The sequence below is a fragment of the Gastrolobium bilobum genome, unplaced genomic scaffold, assembly GCF_033153095.1.
Source record: "Gastrolobium bilobum isolate Gb01-03AN ecotype WA unplaced genomic scaffold, APGP_CSIRO_Gbil_v1 utg50313, whole genome shotgun sequence".
Lineage (NCBI taxonomy): Eukaryota > Viridiplantae > Streptophyta > Magnoliopsida > Fabales > Fabaceae > Gastrolobium > Gastrolobium bilobum.
This window is the reverse complement of record NW_026900117.1, coordinates 76,033-85,131: the sequence shown is the minus strand read 5'-3', so window position 1 is coordinate 85,131 and position 9,099 is coordinate 76,033.

Below are 9,099 nucleotides of genomic sequence, written 5' to 3'. Positions count from 1 at the left end.
AATGGGTAAAAAAATGACAAGATCAAAGCATGGGTGAAATGTAGTACTGAAGACTGTGATTGGATGATATATTATGCTTGGAACAACAAATTGACTTCTTTTCAAGTCAAAACATATAATGATTCACATTCTTGCTGCAGACTATTCCAAAATAAAAGGGCCAGTAAAGATTGGGTGGCCAATAAATTAGAGAAAAGGCTAATGACACAGCCCAACATGACAAGGGCTGAAGCATATGAACATTTGAAAGAGGAACACAAAATCCATGTACATTTGAAGAAAGTTAGCAAGGTACTTCACAAAGCCAAAGGCATAATTGAAGGTTGTGAGAAGGAACAATATGCAAAGTTAAGGGACTATCCAGCAGAGCTTTTGAGAAGCAATACTGGCTCCACTTTTCATATGCGAGTGATACCCTAACCTAACCCACAAACCCCACCAATATTTTCCAAAATGTATGTATCTCTTGATGCATGTAAGAAAGGGTTCAGAGCTGGTTGCAGGTCATTAATTGACCTGGATGGTTGTTTTTTAAAAGTCTATTATAGAGGATAGTTGTTGAGTGCAGTGGGAGAGGATGCAAACAAGAGCTATGTAATTTCTTATGCAGTGGATGCCTGGTGCACATCATAGATTTTATGTGCAACATGTGTGGAAAAATTTCATAAAGCAGTGGAAGCATAAGGCCATTAGGGGCATTGTTTGGGAGTGTGCAAGATGAAACACTATTCCACAATTTCAAAAAGCCATGCAACATTTGAAAGGGTTGAATGAAGGTGTTTGGAAGTATCTAAACAACATTGATCCCTCTTGTTGGGTGAAGGCCTATTTTAGTCATTGGCCCAAGTGTGACAACATGGCAAAGGTTTGGAATTCAAAATTTTAGGTTATAGGTCCAAGCCAATAATTAATCTTTGTGAGAAATTGAGGTGTTACATCATGAGAAGGATGATAAAACATCAAAGGGTTCTGGAAACAGTTAGGGGTAAAATTACTCCTGCACCACAGAAGAAGCTTGATCAATTAAAGATATTAAGCAATTCATGGACCCCTACATGGAGAGGGAATTTGCAACAAGATATATATGAAGTCAGTGGCAAAGGTGAGAAGGTTGGAGTGAATTTAACAACTCAAACATATGCTTGTAATGTGTGGTAGCTGATTGGACTGTCGTGTGAGTATACAATTGTAGCAATATGTCATAAGAACGAACCTGCTGAGAATTATGTGCATCAATGGCTTACAGTGGATGTTTTGCATGCCACTTATGCACACACATTGAAACCAGTAAATTCTAACCATTATTGGCCTTCCTCTACTGACCCTAAACCTATTCCTCCACCATTGAAAAGGCCAATTGGACATCCCAAGAATCACAGGAGAAAGGATCCAAGTGAAGAACAAGGTAGTAGTGCCAAGAAAGTGAAAAGGACATATGCAGCTAAATGTGGTCAGTTTGGTCATTATGCAAAGACATGTAAAGGACCTGCAACTTCTAAGAATGGGAAGAGACCTGCAATCCAGCAAACCCAGTGAATGTCAGTATAACATCAAGACCAGAGGAAGAAATAGCTCTAAGCCAAGGAGGTCCTACAGCAGTAGGCAATACTCAGCCAGATGAAAGAAACTTTAGAGGTAGCATCCCACCTCCTTCAAACCCACCACTGGCAATTGAAGTTGTGTCCAATGAAACTATAAATGCAGCTAGCAGTGGCACACGGAACAGATTAATGGCCTTCATGTCCACACCTGGTTTTAAGCCACCCAGTCCAGCTTCACAAAAATGAGCACCTAGTTCTATACACAGTGGTTTTTGTATAGCCAACTAATTACATGTAAATGCATTTAGCCCATTTTTTGGAGAACTTTAGTGTTGGCAATCTTCATCAGTGTATTACAGGCCCTTTTTGGAGAACTCAAATATGTATTACAGGCCCTTTTGTGTAACTCAGAATTATTGACAAGTTATTTAACTATATTCTGTAAATGGGTATTAATTGTATATAGCCTATATTTTCTATTACAGGCCCTTTATTCAATTTGATATATTCAATATTGAAGTTGTATATAACTTAATGATATGTATGGTTCAAAATGTGTTACTGATTGTTATGGTGACCATATCCTCCTATTGGCATTGAGTTTGTCTAAGCTGATTTTTTTTATTTGTGTCAGCTTAAATCCTCTTTGCATAATCCAATTTCATTTGGCAGGAATCTCTTTTCAAATTTGTTTTAAATCTCTTATACATTAAGTCTCTTTCATCTAAGAAACTCAACAAAAAAAGGAGGTATGAGGTCAACACATGCAGTATAATTTTCCCTCTATATAATTTCCTCTCTAGTCAAAGTCTCCTTCACAAAAATTAGGAATTCATTGTCATCTCAGCATCCACTACCATGCCCAACTAAAGTGAATTGCCAAGAAGCAACATTCTTGCAGGTGTGGACATTATATATGTCTCTCCTCCTCCTATGTCTTGGCTCAGGGGGCATTAAGCCATTGTGTATCAAGATTTTCCTTTTAGTAAGTTTATTTTTGAAACTGAATACAATTTTACAATCTTCTGCGTCAAATGTAACCTGAAGATCACTTAGGTTATATACATCTTCCCATTAACATCTCAAAATTGCAAATGAAAATTGAAAAGTATCATCCTTATATCAAGATTATTAAGTGCTTTATTGCCTAATTTCTACTTTTATCTCTGCAGATGGTTGGACAAAGCTGCAATAGTAACAAAGGAGAAGGCCAGTGATTCAAAATTATCACCAAACTTGTGGAGACTTTCCACTGTCCATAGAGTTGAGGAGCTAAAATCAATGATTAAAGTGCTTCCTATAACAACCCATATCAGTAAGTATATGAAATTGAGGATTTAAGTAAGTTTGATATGTTAATCATGAAATTATCGTGATATTAATTAAGGGGATGTCATTTATGCCAAGCAAGTCAATTAGGAACTTATTAGTAATATTTAGATGTTAAGGTCAAAAGTCAAAATTATGAGACAGTTTAGGTACCATTTTGCAAATTAGTGAAACATGGTCTAAACTAGATTCTGATAGTAAAATCAAATTATTTAGGAAATTTCATGAATTTTAAGTGGTATAAAGGTATGTTAATTATGAGTGGAATAATTATGAAAAATAAGTTAAGGTTAGAGAAAATGAAAAACAGTAGAGTTATTTCATATAAAGGTTAAGTGGTGTGTTGTCTAAGTTTCTCAGTTACCTTTCTTGTTTATCAAGTAATCTTAGCTTTCTTGTCAGTTAAGTAACCTTGCTTGTTGGTCAAGATACGTTGCTTGCCCAACAAGTTACCTCAGTAACTTAGCCATTAAGTTTAAATTACTTAGTCATTAAGTTATTAAGATAACTTCTTTAGGAAGTCACGTCTCAATTGCTTAGTCGTTAAGATTGGTTTACTTAGTCACTAAGTTACTAAGATAACTTCTTCAAGAAGTCACATAGCATACTTGTTCAACAAGTCATCTAGTAGCTTGTCCTACAAGTTATCTAGATAGCTTCTTCATCACACTACTTTTCAAGACTTAGTCGCTAAGTTTCATGAAAACTTAGTCACTAAGTTAGCTTATTCTCAAGTTTAGTTACTTAGTCCTTAAGTTACGTAAGTAGCTTCTCCATGACACCACTTGAGTTGCTTAGCCGCTAAGTTAGTGTGACTTTTCTTTCAAGTTAAGTTAACTTACTCATTAGGTTAACTTACCCATTAAGTTAAATTACTCACTAAGATAACTTACTCATTAAGTTAACTTGCACGCTAAGTAAGGTGACTTGCTCACCAAGTCGTGGAAACTTAGTCACTAAGTCATGGAAACTTGCTCGCTAAGTTATCTTCATCGTTAAGCTTTCTCTTTTTCTCCTTGGATGTCACGGCCTTATGCCTATATATAGGCTATCATCCAAGAGCATTTTCTTCATGGTTTAGGCGTTACATGTCAAGAGAGAATAGAGTGAGATTTTCATCATGTTTTAGCCGTTTTCTCCAAAAATCCTATTTCACAAAACTTATAGTATAGGATCCTGTGATCATAACCTTGGTCTTAGAACATCTATAGGAGTTCATATGAGTGAGATATGACCACCTTTAGCCACAAGCTCCTTGATGCCTCCTTGAAAAAGGATGGTTTTTGTTTAAGTCTGTTCGGTTCTAAGTTGATTTATGGGTCCCGTTAACCTATCTAAGGTATAAACTCTCAATTTCTACGATTATAATTGTTAAATTAAGCTTATGTCTATCAATTTATGGGTCTTTTATGAAAATGATTTTAAAGAATTCATATGGTCTTGTGTGATGGTTTTTATGAAGTTTTAGTGTTTGTATAGGTTTTAATCGGTAAAAGTCTAAGTTGAACGGTTTAAAAATGAAAAAGGATCGTCTTAAAATCATGTGTATGTTTTGAATATATGATGTAATAATTAGTAAGTTAAAGATTTTTATAAGTTGAATTAAGATTATTTTAAGTTGTTTTAAGATATAAGTTATGGTTAAGTCAAGTTAAAAGGTAAGAAATTTGTAAGTCTTTTGCTAAGTCTATGTTTCAGATATGTTAGAATTTTCAGTAGAAAGTCTATGTTATGTTAATATGGGAAGTCTAGATGTTTAATATAGAGACTTGTTGGTTGGCATAAATGAATACGTAAGATTGTGTAAGTAAGGAAGATTTCGAACTATGTATGGAAAATGTAGATTTCTACAAGTTTAAGAAAGTTTTGGATTGATAGTTAATGATATCCATGTTTATGTATTTTAGTTTGGAATCAAGAGAAGTGAGTTAAGCGGATCAGTTTCAAGTATTAAGTATAAGGAAAGCTGCTTACAGGAAAGCTTTTGGTTTAATGAGTTTTCTCCTTTCTTGTTGATCCACCATAATCCAGTGAGATGATGGTTAGGATATCTGTATGTTTGTATGTTTTATATGTCAGATACTTAGCATAGTTGCATTCATGTAGACTATATGATATGATATGATAAGATATGATAAGTATGGTTCTTGATCAATGAACAACTCTGTGGGGGGACTTCGGTTCTCGGAGAATAACTGTAGACTGGTCAGAGTGAGAAATTACGCTTTGGGAGTTCATAGACTGGTCAAAGTGAGAAATTACGCTTTGGGAGTCTTCTGATAAGTTATAAGTTATGATATGTTTATATGATGTTTTCTATGCTATGTATCTAACCTTTCATGCAGTAAGTGAACTCATAGGTGGAGATTACTTCATAAACCCAGAGTCTTATTGGGATTAATTTCTCACCTGTCATGGGCTGTGATTTAAATCACAGGTACATCAGTAGTAGGAGAGCATACTCAGGGCAAAAGGCCAATGCAAAGTGGCTAGAAGATAAAGTTGCAGTATTAGTTTTATATATTAGCATATGTTATAGAAACATGATTAGATATGATGCATGTTATAGTTGACATCTATTTTGATAGGCAGATGTAGCCTATGAACAAGTTTATATGTTCGATGTTACTTTCAGTATGTATTTGGTATGAGTTTGATATTCAGTATAATATATGATGTATATTCAGTTTCATGATTTGTATATTTGTTACGATTATTAATTATAAGTTATGGAAAATAATTAAGAAATCTGTACATGTATGGGACTGTACAGATAATAATAAGAGATTCAATAATGAATTAAGCATGGAAATACATATAAAAAGAAAAGAAAAAGTTTACTCACCTAATTACACTAAGTAATGGTGAAATGCAAATAAAGTCTTCCGCTAAAGAAATTTTCATGCGCACAAAAGTACCATATGTAAGTTAACAATCCGATTTAATGAAATTGGGGCGTTACACTTCCCATTTGGGCATGCACCATATTGCTTGTAACATCATCAACATATAACAACAACTTCCTCATTCAACAAGCTCGTTTAACGAATCGTCACTCCATTCCCTCATTCCAAATTCCACCAACCAGTATACAGATTTTTAGTGTTCTTACCATGGTGATAGGGGTTATAGTATATGAACGCCACTTTGTTCCCATTGCTCGTAGATTTACAGGGAACCCTTTTGGCATCACATACCTACAGAGAATGGGAGTAGGCCTTGGGATTAACACAATGGCCACCCTTATTTCAGCATCTATTGAGAATAAAGATAGAAATCGAAAAAAAAAATAACTCATGTAAATCTAACTTTTTTCCTCTTTCATTCAAAACAGTACTCATAACATTTCATTTCAGCAAAAATACACTATGTACATTTTCCTTCATTGTTAGCCTACTTCCAACAAAAATACATATCATGACCAGACCAACAATGGTAGCAACTAAGACCCTAGTTGACCTACCAATATACCTAATTTCCTTCTCCATCTTATCTAACTCAGGAACCATCTTTAGTGATAGCTCCTTAATCTTTCTTTCCTGCTCATTAATCTCTAGTTCTTGCTCATTCAGCTTAACATACAATTGTTGGTCACTCAGCTTCATGTCCACATACTTCAACTTGAATTCCATTTTAGCTACATCCAACTTCACCTTGTTTATTCTTTCTTCTTCCAGCTCTATCCTTTCATTACAAGTATCATCCACCCATCTAAAAAAAATCACAATATGACTTCTTCTCCTACCAGCAAAAGAAACCAAGGTCAGAATAAGTTTCAACTTCAATCAAAACAAATTAAAGATGTATACCTTGAAATTGAGGCACCAAAAGAATGCTCTATTTGGATTTCTGTCAAATTTGGAGGTATACACAATAGTTTGCCTCCCACATTTACACCTTCGACCAGCAGTCCATGTAAAGGTTCTACCACTAATTGAAGTACTTCCACTTGAGCCCCCATGCCAGAGAAACACTCACATTCTCTTACTACATTGCGCCCCAATTGAAGTAATATTGTTGTATATTGCAGAAATGAACGTGAAAATGATTTGGAAAAATTTTAAGTGTCAACTGAGTTAGGGTTCTGTATTTACCCTTCTTGCAACGTCAAGTCATATTCAAAACGGTGTCGTCCTTTGTCCAGCGTGGATTGTCACATTGTGACTCAGCAAACTAACGTTTCACGTGTGCACAGTTACAAAACGTCGTTGGATGCCAACTAACATAAGGACTAACGTAGCCCTTTTTTCAAATTACAAGGACCACGAGTGGCCTTTTTTATTTCTAAGGACCAAAAAGGGCATCGTGAAATTTGTTAGGGACCAAAAAGGGTATTTACTCTAAAATAAAATGTTTAGAACCCATGTGGGGTCACATGAAGAGAAAAGAGAGAAAAAGAAAACATTAACATTTATGTATGTAGAAGATAAAATTTATCTTCTATAATATGAGAGACATTAAACCCATAAAAAAATGTATATATCTGAGTTTAATTGAATATATGAACAACAATTGCCAATTAGTTTTTTCTTTCCTTTTTTTAATATGGCAATTCCATATTAGTTTATGGGTTCGCTTTTTCTGCAGTTATTACAGATAAGTTATCTGCAGTAAGCCACTACGATATCGTTTTGGGACGGAAATCATGATATTTTTGTAATTTTAATTTATTTCAGGATTATAATAGTCTTTATATTAATAATTTTTTAAGATTTCAATACCAAAACGACGTCATTTTAAGAATAAATGCAGATAACTCAACTGCAGTAACTGCAGAAACATTTTCCCCTTAGTTTATACTGTGTGAACTGTTTTTTTTTTTGGTAAGCTGTGTGAACTGTTTTTTTATTTCTTTATTTTCTTATGTTGTTGCCATGCGGCAATTCCTGATTACGAAAAGAAATATTAAGTTGAGAAAGAAAAGGCAGATAAAAAAAATCAGATTCTCGCAAGTGATAAATAAAATAATTTCAGAAAAATTAATGAAAAAGCTACTTAAAGGGAATGCTTAGTTTAAAGTGGTATAAAAAGTAAATCATTATATGGACTATTGTATTTTATTTAATAAAAAAAGTTAGAAAAAATATCATAACTTCATATCTTTATAAACAATTATTTATAAATTTTTTTTGGTATAACCTGGAAGTATCTCCATTTAACCTCGTTTGGTCACCTTGCCCTCATGATACGGCATGTAAGCTAGCCCCTCATTGGAACAGCTGGTGCATTGAACTTCGCTACCGGAGAAAGGATAAGACTAATTCCCCATTCGAGGAGGGCACATCCTCTGACTCCCAAAAATTTTCTTGAGGCAAGATTTGAACCAAGCAAACCTTTTGGAGCTCAGTTGCCAACTGAGCTATCCTTGGGATTCAATTATTTATAATTAATTATTGAACAAATGATCATTTATAATAATAATAACTCACAAAATTATTATTATTAAAACTTTATTTATAATTGTTGTTTACTTGACAATAAATACTCATTTAAATAAAATAGTCTTTTAATTTATTTATTTTTTTGTTTTTTTACCGATTTATGATTATTCAATTATTTTGGTTCTAGCCAACAGTACGACAATCACAATGGCGATAAAAATTCTGGCTGTCAAATTTTTAACTCAATTGCATCATAGAACTGAACTTGAGCCTAATGAAACTGAATCTTAATAAACAAAAAAAATTAACATCATTTATTATTATAATACAATAGAATAAATGACTACTCTTGGGCATCATACAGATAAAGACCAATTTACTCTAGCTAAGAATTGTTGGTCTAACGATGATCCAACCAGAATTTGACCTACTAAAAAATAACTGAGTTCAAATTCTAAGAGTCATAGTTTCTAAGAAGAATAAAAAAACACAAATTGACTTTGAATATCGGTTGGTATCTCAAAAAACCAAAATGAGCTACCACGATAGGTACTCAAAAAGCCAATTCACTTGATAGGTACTAATTATTTGCAAAATTCTTTATAACTTCATAATTTAATATTAAACTTTATTTATATGCTATTAATTACTCGATAAGAACAAATAATAGAATTGTTATGTACAAAAAAAACATAATAATAATAGAATTGTTAAAACGAACCGGACAAGTAACTCGTTTATTTACGAAAATACATGAATTGGACTTTTAACTTATAGACAATGTTTAAACTTTTATATCTCTTACTCAATTTATTTACCCGGTTAGATTAAGTAAATTCACTCGTTTA